The 25,526-nt window shown below is 44.0% G+C and overlaps 1 protein-coding gene across 5 annotated transcripts in view; it reads left to right on the top strand.

The window, feature by feature from the left end:
* Positions 1-25,526, top strand: part of pknox2 (pbx/knotted 1 homeobox 2) — a 411,407-nt gene that overhangs the window by 219,437 nt on the left and 166,444 nt on the right. For all 5 annotated transcript variants that reach the window (XM_078427015.1, XM_078427017.1, XM_078427016.1 and 2 more), the window contains exon 3: positions 6,789-6,878. The gene's annotated coding sequence lies outside the window, so the exon portion shown is untranslated. The remainder of the gene's footprint in view (positions 1-6,788; positions 6,879-25,526) is intronic.

Below are 25,526 nucleotides of genomic sequence, written 5' to 3'. Positions count from 1 at the left end.
GAGAGGGTGTCTGACCGGCTGAGTTACTCCAGCTTTTTGGGTCTATCTTCGGTTTAAACCAGCATCTGCAGGTGTAGTTCCTACAAATCTGCTTGTTCATGGGATGTGGGAGGAAACCGGAGAAAACTTGTACCCAGAGAATGTACAAACTCTGTACAGACAGCACCTGAGGTCAGGATTGAACCTGGGTCTCTGGCACTGTAAGGCAGCAACGTTACCAATGCGCCTCCATTCTCGAACCTTTGCAAATTTGAAAATGACAACCAGTGTATTCACTTTTCCCTGCACAATCTTGCGATGCAGGTTACCAATGCCTGGCTGTTTTTCATCTTCCTGCCTGTACTAAAGCTGATTTCTTTACGTTCCTTTTCCATTCTAAACAAGAACTTGCCTATGGTTTCTGGAAGTATTCTGCATTTCCTTCGGTGAAGAGTTTGGTTTTTTGACCTCTGCCCTTTCCTTATTTCTTCATAATGTCTCGTGTCTTAGCAGAAAGGGACTCATATTAACGTTTGGGTAGGAAGGAACTGCAGATGCTGGTTTACACCGAAGATAGACACAAAATGCTGGAGTAACTCACCAGGACAGGCAGCATCTCTGGTGAGAAGGAATGGCTGCCTGTCCCACTGAGTTACTCCAGCATTTTATGTCTATCTTTTCACATGAACATTTGGTGGTCTTTTTACTATGTGAAGAGGTTTTCACAGTGTGAATGCTCACCATGTTCTTAACTACACAGTGATTATTGTGAGGACCACAGTTAATCTCTTTTGTTACGTAATCTGATGTATTAAACATAATTGCTGAGAGTTTGGGGGCGAGGCATGACTGAATGCCATTATTGTCAGGGTGACAAGATGCAGAGTTGTTTGCCTGAAAAGAATGCCCATGTGCTTTATTTAATTAGGCAAAGTGTAAATATCATCCATTCCAGTTCATGTATAGAAAGCAATCGGTCTTGTCACATGGCATTTTTTGCTGAAGGTTGTGGCTAGATTCAAATTGTGCAGATAATTGACTGTAACTGCGGAGGAATGCACTGTTTGTGAATCACATTAGTTAATTTGCGTCAAAATGTAATGCATTTTTGTCATGGCAACCATAATTTCATTATATTTAGAATAACAGAAGGGTTAGCATGTTAGTGGTTGTAATGCTTAATTGCTACCCTGGCTGGAGATGTATAAACTATTCACCTCCCAAGACAAAAAGGCTACTTAATTGGCTCTCCAAACTCCACCCGAAGCACCTTAACCCAACACTCGCAGCCTATCTAAGAGATGAACCGTACCAAGGTTTATTTGTTAAATCTCTGACCTTAATCCTTGCCTTAGCCTGGTCCAAAGGAGACTGGGAAACTCCATCATCCACACACCTTCCTCCAAGTGACATACTCATCCTGATTTAGAAATGTACTGTCCTTTGCCATTACTGAGTCGACACCCTGGAATCGAACCGTTGATTCACCCTACACCACAAGCACTGCAACAGTTCAGACAGGCAGATTACCACCACGTTCTTGAGGGCAATTGGAGAAGGGCCAGAAATGCAAAAACATTGGGGGGCAACCTTCACATCCTGGATTATACACCGATCAGCCAAAACATTATGACTACTGACAGGCGAAGTGAATAACATTGATTATCTTGTTACAATGGCACCTGTCAAGGGGTGGGATATATTAGGCAGCGAGTCAACAGTCAGTTCTTGAAGTTGATGTGTTGGATGCAGGAGAAATGGTCAGGAGTAAAGACCTGAGCGACTTTGATAAGGGCCAAATTGTTCTGGCTAAACGACTGGGTCAGAGCATCTCTGAAATGGCAAGGCTTGTGGGGTGCTCCCGGTCAGCAGTGGTGAGTACCTACCGACAGTGGTCCGAGGAGGGACAAACCACAAACCGGCGACATGGTGTTGGGCGCCCAAGGCTCATCGATGTGCGAGGGCAACGAAGGGCTATCCCCTCTGGTCTGAACTGACAGAAGGTCTACTGTGGCACAAGTCACAAAAGATTTTAATGGTGGTCATGGGAGGAATGTGTCACAATACACAGTGCATCGCACCCTGCTGCGTATGGGGCTGCACATGGAGGACCAACAGCATATTAGGCAGGTGGTCATAATGTTTTGACTCATCAGGTCATAATGTTTTGGCTAATCGGTGTATGTCAAAAGTGGATGTACAGTCAGAACAGTAAGTCAGACACAAAAAGCTGGAGTAACTCAGCGGGACAGGCAGCATCTCTGGGATGAGAATGGGTAATGTTTTGGGTCAATAGACAATAGACAATAGACAATAGGTGCAGGAGTAGGCCATTCAGCCCTTCGAGCCAGCACCGCCATTCAATGCGATCATGGCTGATCATTCTCAATCAGTACCCCGTTCCTGCCTTCTCCCCATACCCCCTCACTCCGCTATCCTTAAGAGCTCTATCCAGCTCTCTCTTGAAAGCATCCAACGAACTGGCCTCCACTGCCTTCTGAGGCAGAGAATTCCACACCTTCACAACTCTCTGACTGAAAAAGTTCTTCTTCATCTCCGTTCTAAATGGCCTACCCCTTATTCTTAAACTGTGGCCCCTTGTTCTGGACTCCCCCAACATTGGGAACATGTTTCCTGCCTCTAATGTGTCCAATCCCCTAATTATCTTATATGTTTCAATAAGATCCCCCCTTATCCCCTAAATTCCAGTGTATACAAGCCTAATTGCTCCAGCCTTTCAACATACGACAGTCCCGCCATTCCGGGAATTAACCTAGTGAACCTACGCTGCACGCCCTCAAACCCTTCTTCAGACAGTTGTTTTCCGCACTGATTGGAACTGTTCTTTTCTCCCCTCCAGCTCTTCAACCCCCCCCCCCACCTCCTACTTTCATTCTGAAGAAATGTCCCGATCAGAAACGTCACCTATTTTATTCCTCCGGAGATACTGTCTGACCCGCAGATAAACTCCAGCCCTTTGTGTCTATCTGGAGTTTGCAAAAGTCAGTTTGGTTTTCTGGTGTCTAATACTCATTCCATTATAGACTGGTTCAATGCTAAATCCAACCTTAACTTAATAATCTTGTAACAAATGGTATCCTAACTTAACCCAACCATTAAACACATATATATGTTTATATAATATATATATATATTAAACACACATATATACATGTTTATATAATATATATATATTAAACATATATATATATATATACACATAAAAAACAGATATATATATATGTTTATATAATATATATTAAACACATATATATGTTTAATATATATGTTATATATATTATACATTTAAATTTGTTAATACCATCTAAGGGTTTTGGTTGAGAATAACGTCTCCCAAAGATGGTAAAGACGGATTCATATCTGCTCTTCCAAAAGGAGCAATAGTTTGCTTGGACCACTTATGATCCAACGGTGTGAGCGTTGATTTCTACAATTTCCCTTGCATTCCCCCACCCTCCCCTCCTTCTACCCTCGTCATCCAACCAGACCCACTGGCCACCTCCTCTACCCCTTCATTATCACCTCTTCCCCAGTCCCGACCCAAAATGTTACCCATCCTTTTTCTCCAGAGATACTGCCTGACATGCTGAGTTACTCCAACACTTAATGTCTATCTTTCAAAAGGAAATTGGAGAGTCTGAGGGGAAAATAGCATGCAGGTCAGGTGAAAGGTGGAAGGGTTGGGACTGATGCCCACTGGTGGGTCCTTGTGCTATGACAAAGCATGATTTCACCCAAATCTTGGCTCCTCTGGTACATGGTAATTATAATAGATATCCTGATGAATGCCTTCATCAAATTATGTAATATTTATAATAGTCGATAGTCAATTTATTTGTCACATACACATAAATGTGCAGTGAAATAATGTGCCAAATAGAGTTACAAAAGCAGAATTCACAATTAAAAATGCAGCTGCTTTGAACTGAGACAATTAGCGTGTCTGAGGAGTGTACTCAGATAGACAAAAAGTCGTCCTTTAAACTTTTATTAATTCTATTCAGCAAAATTACCATCTATAATCTGCAGATATTTATTTCACAAAATGCTGAAGTAACTCAGCAGGTCAGGCAGCATCTCAGGAGAGAAAGAAGTAAAAAACCCAAGAAAATAACTGTTAGGGTTGGGTTTTTTCGGGTTTCGGGTCGAGACCCTTCTTCAGACTTTCTTTCTCTCCTGAGATGCTGCCTGACCTGCTGAGTTACTCCAGCATTTTGTGAAATAAATACCCTCGATTTGTACCAGCATCTGCAGTTATTTTCTTACATCTACAATCTGCATCTGGCTCTTCCTTTATTTTTTTTTCAAGACTTCTGCTTGAAGTATCAACATGTCGAAGGACAGTTTTTTTTGCTATTTCATTCCATCAAATGTCAACAAATCTTTTTCTTTAAACAAACCTTTGCAAGCTTAGTTGCAAGGTTAGTCTCCATGACTACGACCTAACAGTTCTTTTCTTGGTTGTATTTGCAGACTGCACTGGAGCAAAAAAAGCTGGGAGAGGAAGGAGCCAGGGTTTGGGGAAGTGGTTGAAAGAAAAAAATGGAACTTTGCCAAATCAGAAATGTGGCTGAAAGAATTGGCAATAGTTAAAAGGTTATATGGAAAATGGGCCTGTGCAAATAGCTTTTTCAGGCAATACAGGTGCAATGCCCTGTATTCAACAGCTCCCATTGTACAGCCCCACATTGTACAGCCCCAGAATGAAATCGGCAACTATCAACTGAGGGGCTTTTAACCTGTGGTCTTTTGTCCTTTTTCCTACCAGAAAAAAATTACCCTTTTTTCCCATCCCCAGACTGATGGAATCTCATTTTTCATCGCGTTTTCATGCTGTTGTGCTCTCATATCTATGGTAAAGGGCTCCCCGACAGTTATTTTCCAGTGTGTCATTGAAACCAGGGGACTTTGGGCTTTGTTTTGTTTTTGCCCTAAATTGGTTTTTTTACATCTCAAACTTTTTCTTTGTTTGTTTCATTATTTATTGAGTACTGTGTTTACAAAGCTGTTGTGCTTTTGCTGTTGCAAGTAAGCATTTCATTGTTGCATTTCAGGGCCGATGACAATAAAACACTCTTGAATTACCGTGATGTTAAATCATTGCTTCGGCAATATGCAGCATATGTGGACTAACAATGTGACGTGGATAGTTTGTACTCCAGAAAGAGTTGGAGGATGAGGTGCATAAATCATGAGGAGATAAGATAGGGGCAGCACAGTGGCACAGCGTTAGAGTTGCTGCCTTACAGCACCGGAAACCCGGGTTCGATCCTGACCATGGGTACTGTCTGTAGGGAGTTTGTTCTGCCTGTGACCATGTGGGTTTCCTCCTGGGCTCTGGTTTTCTCCACATTCCAAAGACTTGCCAGTTTGTAGGTTACTTGGTTTCTGTAAATTGTCCCTAGTGTGTAGCGTAGAACGTGTGTACAGGTGTGTACAGGTGAATGTGTGTACAGGTGTGTACAGGTGTGTACAGGTGTGTACAGGTGAACGTGTGTGCAGGTGTGTACAGGTGAACGTGTGTACAGGCGCGGACTCGGTGGGCCGGAGGGCCTGTTTATACGCTGAATCTCTAAACTAAACTAAACTAAACAAAGGATAAGGTGAGTGCAGTCTTTGACTTGATAAGTATGGTCACCAAGAATCAGAGGACAAGAGGAAAGATTTAATAGGAGCCTGAGGGGCAACGTTTTTACCTATGGGTATATGGAATGACAGAATGAGTAGTTGAGGCATATATATGTTCAACATTAAAAAACATTTGGAAAGGTACGTGGATAGGAAAGGTTTAGAGGGATATATGCACCAAATGCGGGCCGTCGGGACGAGTGAAGATGGGCCTCTTGGTTGGCGTGGGCAAGATAGGCCAAAGACTACATGGTTCTCTGAGTGTCAGGGGTGCTTAATTGGTATATGTACCGGCAAAAGAACAATGATATTTGTACTTGCTGCAGCTTAATATAATAAAACACAAATAAATATACAACAATCAGTAATACAGTGAATTAATAGTCAGTAATACTAGGTAACCAGACCATAATAGTGCATAACCAAAGTGTGTAAAGCAACCAAAACAACGTCCATTGTAGGTGATAGTAGTTACTGAGGTAGGGTTGTAGTTAGTGTTGTGCAGTGTTCGCGAGCCTAATGGTTGCTGGGAAGAAGCTGTTGTTGAACCGATTTCAGGCTTTATTAATTTGTAGTCAAACAACTTCTTTAAATTTGTTAAACATTCCAAGCGACACTTCCCAGGAATGATGTCAGACATCTAGCTGTTGACACTGAGCCACATGAGGAGATGTTCGGGCCTGGAAATATGTGACTAGAGTTTTTGAGACACAATGTGGAAATGGGCCCTTCAGCCCACTGACCAGCGATCACCCGTAGACTAGTTTTAACCTATTCACCGTCTGTACGGAGTTTGTACGTTTTCCCCGTGACCTGTGTGGGTTTTCTCCGAGATCTTCGGTTTCACCCTCCAAAGACGTACAGTTATGTAGGTTTATTAGCTGGGCAAATGTTTTTAAAAAATTGTCCCTAGTGTGTGTAGGATAGTGTTAATGTGCGGGGATCGCTGGGCGGCGCGGACCCGGTGGGCCGAAGGGCCTGTTTCCGCGCTGTATCTCTAAAATCTAAAATCTAAAATCCAGTCAGGTTTGAAGCCGGGTCTCTGGAGCTGTAAGGCAGCATCGCGACCTTGTGCCACTGTACAGCCCAAACTCTAATAATAGTTTGTGAAGGAAAGACTGAGCACTGAATTTGAACGTCACCTAACTTATGTTTTACAGGGACTGCCGCTGTGTCAAGCTGTGAACTGCATCTCGGTCACCAGTCTGGAACTTCAAAGCGAGCTGCAGATACCGGGCTGCCAACCTTCGGTATGTGGTCACTCTACCCACCTTCCCTTTCCCCTCTCTGCATCTTACCTTCCCTAGCAACAGTGCTGAGAATTTCCAAGTTTAATAACAGCGATAAATGAAGGGCCAAGGGGAGATTTGAAGCTTTAAACATGTTGGGTAGGGTTGAGGGAAGATTGGTGTTTGACCAACATTTATGGTGAAGGAGGTATGGGGTAGTGCAGACTGCTTGCATGGACCTCTCTGTTGCACTTGGTAGGTGGTGTAGACTGAGAACAAGAGTCATGTCAAGAGTGTTTAATTGTCCTGTGTATCGAAAAGAGAACAATGGGATTCTAACTTACAGCAGCAGCATAACAGGTCTGTAAACACAGTACTCATAGATAATATAATTAACAAAAGAAAGTGCAATAAATTTGAAAAAAACCAATATTAGAGCAAAACAAAAGCCCAAAGTCCCTCGTACAACCAAGACCCTTTGTAGTTTAGTTGGCGTCTGTGGTGTTCAAGACCATGATGGTTGTTGGGAAGAAGTTTTTCGTGAACCTGGAGGTCATGGTTTTTAGACTCCTGTACCGTTTTCCCGATGGCAGGAGTGAAATGAGAACGTGGCCAGGGTGGTGTGGTTCCTCGATGATGCTGTTTGCCTTTTTGAGGCAGCTCTTCCTGTGGATCACATGGTGGGGAGGTCGGTACCCACGATGGTCTGGGCAGTGTCCATTACTGTTTGTACTCTCCTACCTTCCTTGTCATTCGAGTAGCCAAACCAGTCAAACTGCTCGCTGATGTACACCTGCAGAAGTTGAAGAGCGTATTCATTGACATAGAGTCATACTGCACTGAAACAGACCATTTGGCCCAACGTGCCCATGATGACCAAAGTGCCCCATCGAAGCTAGTCCCATTTAGCCGTGTTTGGGCTATATCCCTCTAAACCTTTCCTATCCATGCTCCTGGATGCTGATGTTAAATGCCGTTATGGTAACTTCCTTAACTACCTCCTAAGGCAGCTTATTATATACACTACACTGTGTGAGAATGCTTTCCCTCAGGTTTGTATTAAATCTTGCCCCTCTCACCTTAAGCATACGTCCTCTCATTTTGATTCCCTTACCCTATCTTATTTACTTAGTAAGTAACTTTGTGCATTCACTCTTTCTATTCCCCTCATGATATTATATATCTGATTTTATAGGTCTGTAGGGGCTCCCTCTTGCCTCCCACTTTAACTTACCCATTCCATTCCTACTCTCACCTATCTGTTTGTGACCTCTTGTGCTATTATAACGAGGTTCAACAAAGGCTTGAGGAACAGCTCATGTTGATCTTTCTGGGCCTGTTGTCATCTTCCGGGTTCAACATCAGATTCTCCAACTACAGCTAACTTTCTTTGTCTTTATCAGAACTGCTCCTTTTTTTCTAAGCCTTCCTTCAGAAGGGGATTCTGACTCCCAGGTTCAGGAGTTTGGAGATGAGTTTAGAAGGGATTGTGGTGTTTAAGGCAGAGCTGTTGACAATGAATAGGGCTCTGATATAGTTGTCTACAAAGGTGTCTCATCATATAAGTATAAGAAAATAACTGCAGATGCTGGTACAAATCGAAGGTATTTATTCACAAAATGCTGGAGTAACTCAGCAGGTCAGGCAGCATCTCAGGAGAGAAGGAATGGGCGACGTTTCGGGTCGAGACCCTTCTTCAGACTGAGGTGTCTCATCATGATGCTGCCCACTAGCCTTCACTCATTGTACATAATATGCTTTCCAAGATTTTAAAGAGATGCAGTAAGGTGCCATTTTAATTTCACTTTAATGATACCAACTTAGACTTTGAAAATAGCGGCAAAACCTGGCGACTCCTGTATATTGCCTCAGTGCACTATTTCTATACACTTTGTACTTAACCTGGACTTGTGCTAATATATAGTAATACTTTGCTGATCTGTATGCAAAAGAAAATAACTTCACTGTACCTCTACATGTGACAACAAAAAACCATTGAATCATTAATACACACGTTTGGTAACAGTACAATACAGTTTTTCTATTTCTGCATTGCAACCACAATCTAGCAAACGAGCAATGGTGCTTTATATAATTAAACTGTACAATTATCAAGTATAATAGCCTAGACATTAAGTCACATAATGCCTTCTGTTTTGGGTACAACGCTGTCTTCTGAGGCTCCAGTATGGCGGCATGCTTGTTACTAGTAGACTGTATCTTTCACCAGGTTGGTAAAGGCCAAGGTAATCAACATGATGTGTTTCAGCTACTTCGGGTATTAAACTTCTTACAAATCCAAATAAAGAGACCATTGACAATGTAGCCCAGAGTGCAAAGTTGGTTTAGCCAGTTGGATCCGGTAGTTTAGTTTAGAGATACAGTGCGGAAACAGGCCCTGTGGCCCACCGGGTCCGCGCGACCAGCGATCCCCGCATATTAACACTATCCTACACACACTAGGGACAATTTTTACATTTGCCAAGCCAATCAACTTACATACCTGTACGTCTTTGGAGTGTGGGAAGAAACCGAAGATCTCGGAGAAAACCCACGCATGTCACGGGGAGAACGTACAAACTTCGTACAGACAGTACCCATAGTCAGGATCGAACCCGGGTCTCCGGCGCTGCATTCACTGTAAGGCAGCAACTCTACAGCTGCGCCACCGTGCCGCTTGGTTTTCTCAATTAGTTCCTTAAAGAAAATGAATCAGAATAAATATTCCTGAAGTACAGAACTTTGCCAGTCCGTTAATTCCAATACTCATTTTACCGTCCTCTGCGCTCCTCGCTCCTCATCTAACGTTCTCAGCTCTGGCCAACCCTTCTTCCCCAGCAGTTGCATCTTTTCTAATCTGCCCATTCCTCAAGTCATCCCCCCGTTCCCCGAGCAGTCATTTACATGGCAGTGATCTGATCTTCAATTCTGCTTTGCTGAAGATCTGGCAAGTTCTTGCCAGTCTGCTCCTCAGTGGGAAGGAACATAAAATTGCAGGCACGACAGGTTCAATTACAGCTCTGCTACAACCATAGGGAGATTGTAAATCCCAGCATAGCTCAATGGACACAACATTTTTATACTCACTCACTCACTCACTCACTCACTCACTCACTCACTCACTCACTCACTCACTCACTCACTCACTCACTCACTCACTCACTCACTCACTCACTCACTCACTCACTCACTCACTCACTCACTCACTCACCCTCTCTCTCACTGACACCTCACTCGCTCTCACACACACACACTCACACCCTTACACCCTCACACTCTCACACATGCACTCTCTCACACTCACACACTCTCAAACACTCTTACACACTCTCTCACATACTCTCACACTCTTACACACTCACACACACACTCTCACACACACACACACTCTCAAACACTCTTACACACTCTCACATACTCTCACATACTCTCACACTCTCACACACACACTCACACACACTCACACACACTCTTACCCACACTCTCACACACTCTCACATACTCTCTCACACTCACACACACTCGCATACACACACACACTCTCATACACTCTTACACATTCTCAGACACACACACATTCTCACGCAATCTAACATACTCTCTCACACACGCTCTCTCACACACTCTCACGCACACTCACAAGCACACCTCTAGTATTAGCCTGACGAGGGTCAATTGGGTGTGTGCCACCAAGTGCACACGTAGTTAACCTTAGGCAGGGCGCTATATTTTGTATTTTTTTAACAGAATTACATGAAATAAAGCTAAGATAAACGTTTCTTATAAATCTCTTTGCAGTACATAGATAACATAAATGCGCAATTTTTTTTAAAGGAATTATTTAAAATTCATCCGTTACTGAGGTTTATCGAGTTTCATTGGGGGATCATGGAACAGTAAATCCATGCGTGGGTTTTGTTCTCGGGAGCATGGATCCTGTTGAAATGTATCTGGAGCACTGCAGGAACTTCATGAGCAACATTCACGTTATGATCCTTACTAAACTGCTGAAAACAGAATGCACCACCTTGTGTTTAGTGGAATCCAACATAGTGCATTGTAGTTTACGCGTAATGTTATATTGGCTGAACACCTTTGGGATTGTGAGGAAAGGTCTCGACAGGAAATACCACACATCCTTGTTCTCCTTCTTCGGCCTGACCCGCTGATTCACACCAGCACTTTGTGTCTATCTTCGGTACAAACCAGCATCTGCAGTTCCGTTCTACACACCCTTGGGAGATTGCTCTTGCACAGTTAAGGGCTTGATTTGCGTACTGGTCTCTATTCCTAATGGACACCATTGCTCCATTCATGACCATTTTAACTCTGCCCCAAACTTTCCCATCCTTTTTCATTTTTTCTTCGATTGTGACTCCGTTTGAATCAAATCACCAGATTTTGTTTTAAGAAAGTGGATTGGTTTGAGAATGAATCTTGGCTGAGGATTGAGCCAAGGTTCCTGCTCTTGCTCGCTGTCTGTCTGACGTCTCCTCTTGGAAGTATGCATGACCTAACGACAAGTGAGGCCATGGTTGCTCTTTTTCAAGTCTCGTCCTTCTCCCTCGTATTTCTTCATGTTATTGTCTATGAATAGGTCACACATCAAAAATTATGACTTTAGTGAGCTGTTAGTGGCTACCTGTCACCTGTGACATTTTAATTCACCAAGAGATTTACATTTTTTTTAGATTTAGAGATACAGCGCGGAAACAGGCCCTTCGGCCCACTGGGTCCACGCCGCCCAGCGATCCCCGCACATTAACGAGAGTGTAAACCAAGCTTCTTCACAGTCAGTCACAGCACGGAAACAGGCCTTTCGGCCCACTGAGTCCATGCTGACCATTAAATCTAACTAATCGTGTTAATTAGATTTTACACAAATCCTAATTGATCCCATGTTTTATTCTCTCCATATTCTTGGTACTTCTCTCCCTCTGATTCTGTGACATATTTGGGGCAATTTAGTTGTCGATTAACTTATCAACCCACATGTTTTGGGGATGTGCGAGGAAACTGGAACTCCCCAGGGGAAACCCAGGCTGTCTCTGGAAGAACATGCAAACTCCACATGGGCAGCATCTGAGGTTAGAATTGAACTTGGGATCCTGGTGATATGAGACAGAGGCTCCAGTAGCTGAGCCACAGTGAAAAGCTAATAGAACCATTTTTTTTCCCTTGCAAATCATCCCAGTTGCAAGTAACAAAATAATTTTGAAAGTCTATTTTTGATTTGATAAAGTGCCGAAGAAGAGTCCTGGCCCGAAACGTCACCTATCCATGTTCTCAAAAAGAAAGGCTGCTTGACCTGCTGAGTTACCCCAGCACTTTGACTTTTTTGCAAGCCAGCATCTGCAGTTCCTTGTGCCGCCTGTAGGACAGCGTTAGAATGGAGAAAAAGCAAAGGCAAGAACGTCAAGATAGAAAGTAATAAACTGAATAATAAAATGTTACGACCATGAAGATTGTCCAAGGAAGGAACTTGTAGAAGGGGGAGTTTTGAGGCCAGTAGGAATGAGGTGGAGAAGGAGATGGTGTGGTCAATTTTGCTTACGTAATGATGAGGATGCACGCTGGGAGGTAATGTATTTGGCATATGGATGTTTAGAAACAGATTGAGCACAATTGGACTATTACAGTACGTGATATGAGAAGATGGTGGCACGGTGGCGCCGCGGTAGAGTTGCTGCCTTGCAGCGCTTGCAGCACCAGAGACCCAGGTTCAATCCCGACTACGGGTGCTGTCTGCACGGATTTTGTACATTCTCCCCGTGACCGCGTGGGTTTTCACTGAGAGCTTTGGTTTCCTCCCACACTCCAAAGACGTACAGGTACGTTGGTTAATCGGCTTGGTGTATCTGTAAATTGTCCCTAGTGTTAATGTGCGTGGATCGCTGGTCGGTGCAGACCCGGTGGGCCGAAGGGCCTGTTCCCGCGCTGCATCTCTAAACTAAACTAAAAATGAGAACGAGCACTTCCTTCCCCCCCGTCCATAACAAAGCACTTCATCGCAACCTCTTTCATCTGCAGCCTTACCGCTGATGTGAACTGGGACCAGTATTATTGGTGTGTGACTCTGAACAGAAGACGTGTTGATCCCAGCACCCACTGTTTGCAACATCAGCCAGTGGTATTGCACTCATTTTAGTTGTGTCTAGTGAGCAGATTAGGGTGAGGCAATGTGGCCTTCAACTTGGAAACCTACAATCTGGTGCAGACCTGGCTGAGCTCCCAGATCCTCTGGATGAAGTAACTATTTATCCTCGGTGAGGATTCATTCCCCAGTTTGCTAAACAGAAAACAAGACCACAGTAATTGCTACCGGGTGCAAGTTTAACGTTCATCAACAGCTGACAGCAAGGAACTGAAACAACTGATGCAATGATGATATGGTTAACTTGGCTAGAAGAATAAACTATACAGATCTCTGAAAATTATCCTGAGATCAATGCGCTTTCGAAGAACTATGGAGGATAGTCGTAGCTGCTTAGAATCATATGGTCCCTAAGAGCCAGAGTCACATATCAGGCCTTTCGACCCACCTAATCACCAGCGACCACCAAGCCTTCATTGACGTTACCTTAGACTTTTAGATTTTAAAGATACAGCGCGGAAACAGGCCCTTCGGCCCACTGAGTCCGTGCCGACCAGCGATTATCCCGTACACTAGCACTATCATACACACTAAGGACAATTTACAATGTTACCAAAGCCAAATAACCTACAACCTGTTCATCTTTGGAGTGTGGAAGAAGACTGGAGCATCCTGAGAAAATATACGTGGTCACAGGGAGAGCGTACAAACTCCATAGACCTGTATTCAGGATCGAACCTGGGTCTCTGGCACTGTAACGCAACAATACCTCTGCACCACGTTAATCCTACACAAATAAACCCCCCACAACAATCCTACTCAACTACTCCCTGACTCTAACACTTGCCAACCATAAGGGAAAAATTTATACTGACCAATTAACCTACCAACCACATATTTTTGGGATAATAATAATAATAATAATGCATTTTATTTATATAGCGCTTTTCATATACTCAAAGACGCTTTACAGAGATTTTGAGAACATAGGGAAATTAATAAATAGATAAATAAGTAAATAAATAAATGAACAGAGAAAGGAGACAGAAGGTGAGGTGACCTTCAGTGGTTGAAGGCAGTACTGAACAGGTGAGACTTCAGTGATGTTTTGAATGTGGTGAGTGTGGAGGAGTCTCTAACGGTTTGGGGTAGTGAGTTCCATAGGGTGGGAGCAGCGATGGAGAAAGCCCTGTCCCCCCAGGATCTGAGTTTGGTCCGGATGTGGGGGGATAGGAGATTGGCAGCGGCAGAGCGGAGGGTGCAGGTGGGAGTGTGCCTGTGGAGGAGGTCGGTCAGGTAGGATGGGGCCAGGTTATGGAGGGCTTTGTATGTTATGAGGAGGATTTTGTACTGGATTCTCTGGGGGATGGGGAGCCAGTGGAGTTTATAAAGGACGGGGGTGATATGGTCACGGATCGAGGTGTGTGTGAGTAGACGGGCAGCAGAGTTTTGAATGTATTGAAGTTTATTGATGATTTTTGAGGGTGCGCCATAGAGGAGGCTGTTGCAGTAGTCCAGACGGGAGGTGATGAAGGCGTGGATGAGGGTTTCTGCAGCTGTGGAGGAGAGGGATGGACGGAGACGGGCAATGTTTTTGATGTGGGAGGATACCTTAATGCAAAATGATTCTGCCTTGCCTATTTATTAATTTTTCCATATTTGAGCATCGTTGGCAAAGCCAGCGTTCATTGTCCAATTGTAAATGCATCAGCAAAAGTGGTGGCGACCCAATGCAGTCTTCCGGTGAAGAGTCTCGCACTGTACTACAAGGCGAGCTTCCAGGATCTAGTCTCGGGTAGACTGAAATAACTAGTTTAGTTTGGTTTATCGTCTGGTATACCAAGGTACAGTGAAAAGCATTTGTTGCGTGCTAACCAGTCAGTGGAAAGACTATATATCATTACAATCGAGCCATCCACAGTGTACAGATACATGATAAAGGGAAGAACTTTAAGTGCGAGATAAAGTCCAATCCAGTCCAATCCAGTCCAAGCGTCTCCAGCGAGGTAGAGTGGAGGTCAGTGGAGGTCAGGACTCTTCTCTAGTGGTTGATCGGATGGTTCAGTTGCCTGATAACAGCTGGGAAGAAACTGTCCCTCAATCTGGAAATGTGCGTTTTCATGGACAAAGTGTATAAGAAGGAACTATATCGAAGATAGACACAAAATGACTTCAGACTTTGAACAAATGTTCTGACCTGGAACGTCACCCATTCCTTAACTCCGGAGATGCTTTCCTGACCCCCTGAGTTACTCCAGCATTTTGTGTCTATATAGCTTGGATAGATGGTCAGAGTCGTTTTACCAGGGCAGAGGTGTCTAAAACTCGAGGGCACAGGTTTACGGTGAGAGAGGAAAAAGTCAAAGTAAAGCTGAGGGGAGCGTTTTTCACCCACAGGGTGGTGGCTATCTGATATAAGCCGACAGAGGAGGTGTTAGAGGCAGATACAGTTATGCTGTTTAGAAATAATTTGGACAAATACTTAAACATGAAAGATGTAGATACAGATCTACTGCAGGCCATTGGCATTCGCATGGATGGGCATCTGGCCAGCATGGATGAGCTGGGCTGAAAGGCCTCATTTGTGCTGTACCATTCTACTGCTCTATAATCTTTCAATCCGTAACCATTTAAAAAAATAGTTTGCCTTCCTATTCTTTTCCCACCAAAATGAATGGCATCGATTTTCAACATTTATGATCCATCTGACCTTATCCATTATCTCAACCTGTGTACATTGCCTATATTAATTGGATAGAAAAGGCTTAGAAGGCTAAGAGCATAATATGATGAAATAGAATTAGACTAGATATTCAAACCATTGACATGGGGGACAAGGTCTAGAATAGCCGTGTTTTTGTGCTATATGATTCTACGCATCAGTGTTCTTTCCCCCTTGATGCCGAAGGACAGTTTTACCAGGGCTCCATACTTGGTGGAAGACAGCCGTGAGGTGTCATTATCACCTCATCTCACCTCAAAAATTAACTCCTCGTCCACTCTGGGCATTAGCAAGCAAGTTATTGATAAGTAGGAACAGTCTGTGTAAGAAAATAACTGCAGATGCTGGTACAAATCGAAGGTATTTATTTCACAAAATGCTGGAGTAACTCAGCAGGTCAGGCAGCATCTCAGGAGAGAAGGAATGGGTGACGTTTCGGGTCGAGACCCTTCTTCAGACTGATGTCAGGGGGGCGGGACAAAGGAAGGATATAGGTGGAGACAGGAAGATAGAGGGAGAACTGGGAAGGAGGAGGGGAAGAGAGGAAGAGGGGAACTCCCCCTCCCATTCCCAGTCTGAACTCCCCCTCCCACTCCCAGTCTGAACTCCCCCTCCCATTCCCAGTCTGACCTTTTTGTCAAGGGCCTCCTCCAGTGCCATAGTGAGGCCCACCGGAAATTGGAGGAACAGCACCTCATATTTCGCTTGGGCAGCTTGCAGCCCAGCGGTATGAACATGGACTTCTCCAACTTTAGATAGTTCCTCTGTCCCTCTCTTCCCCTCCCCCTTCCCAGTTCTCCCTCTATCTTCCTGTCTCCACCTATATCCTTCCTTTGTCCCGCCCCCCTGACTTCAGTCTGAAGAAGGGTCTCGACCGGAAACGTCACCCATTCCTTCTCTCCTGAGATGCTGCCTGACCTGCTGAGTTACTCCAGCATTTTGTGAAATAAGTCGGAACAGTCTGGGAACACCTGTTATCACTTTACTCCTAAGGGAATGTGCTGTGACAGGACCTCCCTGCCCACTATCCCAACTTGATAACCCCCAATTAGAGACTTACCTCACCAATTGCCACTTTTGATTGTTGTAGTTGACATACGAATGAATAAATAAATAAATACTTTACGCCGAATTGAGATTGGATTTATTTGGCAATGATCAGCCAGATTGGATTTATCCTGCTTTTTGTGAGAGTTTTTCTTCAATATATTATTGTTCTTTATCTCCATTTCTCCCTTTCCCTTTTATACTTTTTATTTCAGCTGCATGTCTACTGGTGTCAAACAGTCAATGCGATGCCACAAGTGAGGTCACTTTTGCCACATCTCATTGCCTCCAAATTTTAATGTGCAGTAAATATCTTGGATTCATTAATTTCTATCCCCTCACACCCACTCACTCTTATATATCTGAACCTTTAAAATTCTCGTCTGTGATTTTGAGTCCCTCAATGCCTTCTGTAATCCCTTCTAACCCACCAGGAGCTTAATGCTTTTTCCTATTCCAAGACTTCAATCATTTCAATGTTGGTGGATGTGACTTCAGCTGTCAAGAACTGAACTCCGCTGTTCCCTTACAAACCTTTCCACTTTATTGTGCAAGACAACCTACATTTCTGAGTGAGGCTTCGATGCCAAATTTTGATTGATACTCGCTTTTGAGGAGCACCTTGGGACCTGTTGCTACTTTAAAGTTGCTATATAAATGATGATGGTTGTTATTAAGCAGGCAGTGTCAGCCCGAGTTAGTGAAAATTGTCAATCACAACTGAGCGATCAAAGTGTGAATGGAAGGAGATGAATGAGGGCGGGGAAGGGAAACAAAAACATTGTTGGAACAGTGAGATACAGAGCAGTTCGTACAAATCTAAACTGCATGTGAACCATGGAAATTCTGTCTGTCATTCACTCTCCCTTCATCTCCAACCTCTTAGGGATATTCCCTCTGCTTCCCCTGCCCCTCTTCTCTGCAACTTAAAACATCTTTGATTTCTAATTTTACTGGTTCTGTTGATAAGTCTTCGACATGAAGTGTTTGCATTGTCTATCCCTTCACTCATGCTGCCTGACCTGCTGTTTCCTAATTTCTAATTTTATTTCATGACCTACTTGTTGGATATGAGGTTTTGCCATTTGATGTGCTGTGTAGTTTTATAAGAACACCAATAGCATTTTGCATTAACACATATAAAGGTGTCCCCAATGTTTCCATCACTGCTATTAGCTGTGCTTTTGATACGACAAGGTCTTGTTATAGAACATAGAAGAGTACAGCACAGGAACAGGCCCATTGGCCCACAATGTGAAGAATATGATGCCAAGATAAACTAATCACCTGCCTGCACATGATCCATAGGCCTCCATTCCGTGCAGATGCAAGTCTATCTAAAAGCCTCTTAGACGTCACGATGGTATCTGTTACTTTTGCTGTCACATTGTGCGACAGAACTAATATTGAGACACAGGAGACGCCAAGGTTCATAGGCCTGTTTGTATAGTGCTATTGGTATGTCGAGGGGGGTTTGTGTGAATTTTAACTTCAATGAAGGGGCAGCACAGTGGCGCAGTGGTAGAGTTGCTATACAGCGGCAGACCTTGCAGTGCCAGAGACCCCTGTTCAATCTTGACTCGAGCTGTCTATACGGAGTTGTCCCTGTGATCAAGTAGGGGTGCTTCGGTATCCTCCCACACTCCAAAGTCACGCACGTTTGTATGTTAACTTGGCACAGATAAAATTGTACATTGTTCCTAGTGTGTTGGATAATGTTCGTGTACGGGGTGATTGCTGGTCGGCACAGACTTGGTGGGCGAAGGGCCCGTTTCCGCACCATGTCTAAACAACTAGCCACTCCTTTTTACCAAAGAGTGAAATTTAAAACGTAATTATTTTACAGATGCATGTTCACAAACATTCTAAAGTGTCAATGAGTTTAATCCTAAAGAGGCTGCAAATTCCCACTTTTGTGGAATCTCATGGATCCGTTTTCCATCAACATACATGACTCCATACGCGCTGGCCCTACTAAAAGACCTTTGAACATCTACCCATGCGTTTCACCATTTTGTCAATGTTACTATTTAAACAAGCTCACCTTATGAACATTTCTGATATTTGACCTGCTAAAGTAGAGTGAATTGATTCTCCTTTCTTCCCAGAAAAATGATTCCCCCTAATGAGGATTGTAAAGAAAGCAAGTCCAGCTGTTGGGTCAGAGATCATGAAGTCACCAAATTGACTTAGACAACAACTTGAGCCCATGATGGAAAGCAGTAAAGACATGGATAATTTTTAGTTGTAAATTAGTTTAGTGTTAAGATAATATTCAGCAAAAATTCATACTTACGTGCAACATTAAACGTATTTGTCCCGTGTGGGGTGGCATGGTGGCACAGCAGTAGGGTTGCTGCCTTTCAGCGCCAGAGACCTGGGTTCAATCCTGACTAGAGGTGCTTTGTGCACGGAGTTTGTACCTTCTCCCTGTGACCAAAGACGTACAGGTATGTAGGTTAATTGGCTGGGTAAATGTAAAAATTGTCCCTAGTGGGTGTAGGATAGTGTTAATGTACGGGGATCACTGGGCGGCACGGACTTGGAGGGCCGAAAAGGCCTGTTTCCGGCTGTAGATATATGATATGATATATGATATGACCTGCGTGGGTTTTCCCTAGGAGCTCCGGTTTCCTCCCACACTCCAAAGACGTACAGGTTTTACCATTGGCTTGGCAAAATTGTACATTGTCCTTAGTGTGTGCAGAATAGTGTGAATGTGTGAGGATCACTGGTCGGCGCGGACTCGGTGGGCTGAAGGGCCCGTTTCTGCGCCGTACCGCTAGACTAAACTAAACAAAGATGTGATGTCCATTAGTTATGTCAGATATGTACAAAAGAACAGTATATTTTCATGCATTCATTAATTTTAATTGGAATAAATAATGAGAATTGAGCAGAGTCAGCATGAATTTATGAAAAGCGAATCGTGTTTGGCACTTTCTTTAGGTTGTCTCTCACAAAACAGGTAAGGGTGAACAATTGGATGTGATATATTTCGATTTTCAGAATGCCAATAAAGTGTCACGTAAGGGTCTCGACCCGAAACAACGTCACCTATTCCTTCTCTTGAGATGCTGCCTGTCCCGCTGAGTTACTCCAGCATTTTATGTCTATCTTCGGTTTAAACCAGCATCTGCAGTTCCTTTATCCACATAATATGTTATTGAACAAGATTAGACTATGTGGGATTGGGAGTAAAATAAACTGGAATGGATTGATTCATGGACTGAAAATGCAGAGTAGGAATAAATGGGTGAATTTAGGATTGGAAGATTGTAACTAGTCAGGTGCTGTAGGGATCAATATTGGGGTTCCAGCCACTCACAATGACTTGATGGGGATCCTGATGTAATATATTGAACTTTACTGATGACACAAAGCCAGGTGTCTGTACCTCCTGTGCGGAGTACATGAGAAGCTTCAGCATGTAGTCAGGCCTTGTAAATGGGAAAGGGAAAATACTGTGGAAAACTTGTAAAGTCATCCAGAAAATAACCCAGTCTGAACAGGTGATCAATAGGATCAGTGTGTAGGAAGGAACTGCAGATGCTGGTTTACACTGAAGACAGACACAAAGTGCTGGAGTCATTCGGCGGGACAGGCAGCATCTCTGGATAGAAGGAATGGGTAACGTTTCGGGTCGAGACCCTTCCTCAGACTGCTCAATATTCAGTGTGGATTTGGTGGGCCAAAGGGCCTGTTTCCATGCTGTATCTTTCGATCAATCAATCACTTCGGAATTACAAACTCAATACTGGGAATGGTCAATTACGACAGAGATGCAAAGATTTTTTTTCGTACCGAGGGCGTGAATCTTTTGACATCTACCCCAAAGACTGCAGAGGCTCAGTTGTTGTGTACACTTACAATAGTGAGTGATAGATCTTTACATATTAACAAGATCAAGGCATACCAGATTTGGCCATGACGGTACTTTATGTAGTGATGGTACGTGCCAGTAAGTGTATTGGCATTTCCAAAAAGTAAAAAACGTGATTGACGCCAGTATTGTTACGTAAACCTATATATGTACCTGCATCTTTTTGTCTACGATAAAAGCAATGGGCCAAACCATCAGCCATGTTTCCATGCTGTATCTTTCGATCTTTCAAACCATCAGCCATGATATAATTGAATGGCAAATGCAGGTATGTATGACCAAATGGCTTACTCAGCCTTGTGTCACGTTGAAGAATGTATAATTTGCCATTCCAATTGGTTTAATCTACCTGCATGTGCAGTTTATACACCTCATGCACCACCACCAAGGTCACTCTGTGAAACGTTTGCACACTGTTGCCTGTATGCTGTCTCATACTGTCTTAGATATTGTGAATTTAGTGCAATGGCAATTTTTTTTTTTTAACCCTAAAATACTTCCTCTTATGGGAAGTGTTCCAGGCTTGGGGAAACCTTTAAGAATTTTGTGTGGTTCCCACTGCTCAGCCACAACACTGGAAAGACAGCCCAGAAAGGGACCTGCGCAATTCCATCACAACAGTACCGCACGTCTGATGAGTCCAAAGAAGGGTCCCAACCCAGAAACCCTGCCTGGCCATGTTCTCCAGAGATGCCCGCCTCACCTGCTGAGTTACTCCAGCACTTTGTGTCCTTTATTGTATTAACCAGCATCTGTACTTCCTTGATTCCACAGTGCTGCAACTTGCATTAATGACAGATTGATGGATGGGGAGAGAGAAATGAGTGAAAGGAGCACTTCACTGGCAAGAGAGAGAGAGAGAGAGAGAGCTATTGTGTTGGGGGCTGAAGGATGAGGGGGGATCTTATTGAAACATATAAGATAATTAGGGGATTGGACACATTAGAGGCAGATAACATGTTCCCAATGTTGGGGGAGTCCAGAACAAGGGGCCACAGTTTAAGAATAAGGGGTAGGCCATTTAGAACGGAGATGAGGAAGAACTTTTTCAGTCAGAGGGTGGTGAAGGTGTGGAATTCTCTGCCTCAGAAGGCAGTGGAGGCCAGTTCGTTGGATGCTTTCAAGAGAGAGCTGGATAGAGCTCTTAAGGATAGCGGAGTGAGGGGGTATGGGGAGAAGGCAGGAACGGGGTACTGATTGAGAGTGATCAGCCATGATCGCATTGAATGGCGGTGCTGGCTCGAAGGGCTGAATGGCCTACTCCTGCACCTATTGTCTATTGTCTATTGTCTATTGAATTCGGTGCTGAGGTCAATCCTCAGTAATCTTCAGTGTTATCCTTTCTGTTTTAACTGAAGCCAATTAACCTATAAACCTGTACATCTTTGGAATATGAGAGGAAACCCTAGCCCCGGAGAAAACCCATGCGGTCACGGGGGGGAATGTACAAACTCCGTACAGACAGCACCCGTAGTCAGGATTCAACCCAGGTCTCTGGCGCTGGAAGGCAGCAACTCTACCGCTGCGCCACCGTGCCACCCTAATTCTAGCTGAGTGATCAAGAACGTCACATTGCTACACTCTGGGAAGGGCCTGATTGAATTTCTGGAGCGGTGTTGCTTGAACTGTCTACTTCCATTGAAGTAAGCGACACTAAGTGATGGGCTTAATATGTGGGGAGTCAAGAGTATTTTACTGTTATATGGCCCAGGTAGAACAATGACATTCTTACATGCAGCAGCACAACAGAATTTGTAAACATAGTATCTGTAAACAATATAATAAAAGAAAAAAAGTTCAGTGTGTGTGTGTATCTATTTAAACATATACACACACATATACATACATATGTATACATTATGTTTGTGTATACATGTACACACACATGCACGCGCGCACGCACGCACACACACACATACAATAATAGAGCAGTAATGGGTCTATACACCGCACAGCTTACTTTCCTACCTAACTTTGTATTGCCAATAAACTAGGACAATTCACACTCTCTCCATTCTCAGCTATACACTGTGTGTGTGGCAAGTCTTGAACTGTGTACTTTCAAAGGTCATAAATTCTCCTTTCTGCTCAATCAAAGCAGTTTATAGTGATTTAGTACATGCTTTAGACGGCTGCAGTACGACTTCTGGTTGCCATCTTTATTTTATTTTGCGTGCTGCTGATGTTAATTCCAGACATTTAGACGAAGCTTGGAGGAGCTATGGGGAGAGGTTGAGTAGGACAGGACTCTCTTCCTTGGAGCGCAGCAGGATGAGGGGTGATCTCATAGAGGTGCACAAAATCATGAGAGAAATAGATTGGGTAGACACACAGAGTCTCACCCAGAGTACGGGAATCGAGAACCAGAGGACATAGGTTTACGGTGAGGGGGGGGAATTTAATAGGATCCTGAAGGGTAACTTTTTCACACAAAGGGTGGTTGGTGTGTGGAATGAGCTGCTTGATGAGGTAGTTGAGGCAGGTGTCTTCGCAATGTTTAGGAAACATTTAGACAGGTACATGGATAGGGCAAGTTTAGAGGGTATATGGGCCAAACGCAGGCAGGTGGGACTAGTGTGGATGGGACATGTTGGCCGGTGTGGGCAATTTGGGCTGAAGGGCCTGTTTGCACACTGGAACATTCCTATGACTCTGAGCAGTTTTCAACTCCTTGGAACGTTAATTCCTTGTGTTGCCCTAACCTGGAAATACAGGTTCATGGGAAAATCACACAATTCTGCTGGTCCACAAAGAGAATGGACGGATATCATCAATAGAAGAAAGATAAAATGAAGTTGTAGATTTGTGGGAGCTTTCATGATCACACACCCACAACAGACCATTTGTGTTAAAATGTGGTTACCTCTGCAGGAACCGTGAGCCAGAAAAACAAATTTGGCAAATATTAAGTAAAAATTAGATTTTACAGTGGAATTAGGATAGATGGGAGGTGTCCACGGCAGTTTTTTTGGTCAGAAGGCATTGCCTGGAATTATGGGTTGAAAGTCCAGACTGTTGTCTCTGGAGTGAGCCCATATCTACAATGAATTAGGTGGCTTTGCAATTTTCTTGTATGTTTCATAATCCTAATTACTAAGTGAATTCTTATTTAGTTTAGTTTCTTTTAGCGGCACAGCACAATAGACAATAGACAATAGGTGCAGGAGTAGGCCATTCAGCCCTTCGAGCCAGCACCGCCATTCAATGCGATCATGGCTGATCACTCTCAATCAGTACCCCGTTCCTGCCTTCTCCCCATACCCCCTCACTCTGCTATCCTTAAGAGCTCTATCCAGCTCTCTCTTGAAAGCATCCAACGAACTGGCCTCCACTGCCTTCTGAGGCAGAGAATTCCACACCTTCACCACTCTCTGACTGAAAAAGTTCTTCCTCATCTCCGTTCTAAATGGCCGACCCCTTATTCTTAAACTGTGGCCCCTTGTTCTGGACTCCCCCAACATTGGGAACATGTTTCCTGCCTCTAATGTGTCCAATCCCCTAATTATCTTATATGTTTCAATAAGATCCCCCCTCATCCTTCTAAATTCCAGTGTTTCCAAGCCCAATCGCTCCAGCCTTTCAACATACGACAGTCCCGCCATTCCGGGAATTAACCTAGTGAACCTACGCTGCACGCCCTCCATAGCAAGAATATCCTTCCTCAAACAGGAACAGGACTTTCGGCCCACCGAGTCCACGCCGACCAGCGATCCCCGCACACTATCCCACATGCACTAGGGACAATTTTACAAATTTACCAAGCCAGTCAGCGTGGAAAATCAGCTACGTCTTTGCAATGTGGGAGAAAATTGGAACACCCGGAGAAAACCCATGCAGGTCACGGGGCGAACGAGCAATATCTGTACAGACAGCACCCATTGTCAGGATCGAACCGGGGTCTCTGGCTCTGTATGGCAGCAACTCAACCACTGCACCACCGTACAGTAATTTGATTCTTCCAAACCCAATCTCCATTTGTAATAATTACACTTTCAAATGTAATTTAATATTAATATTAACCATAGAATGGTATTTATTTCACAAAATGCTGGAGTAACTCAGCGGATCAGGCAGCATCTCGGGAGCGAAGGAATGGGTGACGTTTCGGGTCGAGACCCTTCTTCAGACTGATGTCAGGGGGGCGGGACAAAAGAAGGATATAGGTGGAGACAGAAAGATAGAGGGAGATCTGGGAAGGGGGAGGGGAAGAGAGGGACAGAGGAACTATCTAAAGTTGGAGAAGTCAATGTTCATACCGCTGGGCTGCAAGCTGCCCAAGCGAAATATGAGGTGCTGTTCCTCCAATTTCCGGTGGGCCTCACTATGGCACTGGAGGAGGCCCATGACAGAAAGGTCAGACTGGGAGTGGGAGGGAGAGTTGAAGTGCTCAGCCACCGGGAGATCAGGTTGGTTAAGGCGGACTGAGCGAAGGTGTTGAGCAAAACGATCGCCGAGCCTGCGTTTGGTTTCGCCGCTGCTTCACTCATGTTCGGTGATACCAAATAAATCTGAATTAATTTTCTATGTTTTTTCCACTTTTCAGTATGCACTTTGCCTCTCTCCTCCCCTTGTCTCCATGGCTGCCCTGTGCACTCCCCCTTCCCCCTCCCCATCACACTGTCACTTACTCCTCACCTTCTGAGAGCACTGAAGTTAAGTCATTGTGCTTGTACCTTGCGAGTCCACTCTTGGCGATTAGATACCATGTTGAAGCACTACTGTAGACCTCTTCCTGCCCTGTGCAGGAGACGATGAGACCAAAGTCTCAAGGGAGCTGAGTAGACCAGTATCCTTTTCTGGGATCAGGTAAAAAGTTTTCAAAGGCAAAGTGATTAAGAATATGCGGTAGGCCATTTAAGACTGAGATGAGGAAAAACGTTTGCACCCAGAGAGTTGTGAATCTGTGAAATTCTCTGCCACAGT

The sequence above is a fragment of the Rhinoraja longicauda genome, chromosome 32 (assembly GCF_053455715.1).
Source record: "Rhinoraja longicauda isolate Sanriku21f chromosome 32, sRhiLon1.1, whole genome shotgun sequence".
In the NCBI taxonomy this organism is placed as follows: domain Eukaryota; kingdom Metazoa; phylum Chordata; class Chondrichthyes; order Rajiformes; family Arhynchobatidae; genus Rhinoraja; species Rhinoraja longicauda.
Note: the sequence above shows the minus strand (reverse complement) of the source record. Positions and strands in the feature narration are given on the sequence as shown.